The sequence below is a fragment of the Frankliniella occidentalis genome, unplaced genomic scaffold (genome assembly GCF_000697945.3).
Source record: "Frankliniella occidentalis isolate FOCC.00 unplaced genomic scaffold, Focc_3.1 Scaffold238, whole genome shotgun sequence".
Taxonomy (NCBI): domain Eukaryota; kingdom Metazoa; phylum Arthropoda; class Insecta; order Thysanoptera; family Thripidae; genus Frankliniella; species Frankliniella occidentalis.
The window spans coordinates 316,492-316,816 of NW_026267364.1; the positions used below are offsets into that span (position 1 = coordinate 316,492).

Below are 325 nucleotides of genomic sequence, written 5' to 3' on the forward strand. Positions count from 1 at the left end.
TGCAAATTATGACATCAGACAGCCACTTTGCACACTTGTTCCTAACACCCAAATGGTCGATTTGGCCCGTAGCACCTATCTGATTTTTGCTGCGGAGGTAGGTTTTTCGGGGGTAGTATGAGAAAACTACCCCCATAAGTCGACGCCACTAATATTGAGCCACAAGCTTCATCCGGGAGTCGATCCCGACTAAACTCGACCCAATGAACTCGAAAATGCATGAAAAAATTCTCCGGCCAAAACTACTACTGATTTTGAGCAATTTTATGAGGAATTTCACCTTAGTGGGTATATTCCGTAAATTAACGGTTCAGCTCATGCTGGG

General features: G+C 44.3%; 1 protein-coding gene across 1 annotated transcript in view; it reads right to left on the reverse strand.

The window, feature by feature from the left end:
* The window catches only part of LOC113211174 (uncharacterized), a 42,010-nt gene that overhangs the window by 613 nt on the left and 41,072 nt on the right, over positions 1–325 (reverse strand). The window lies entirely within an intron of this gene.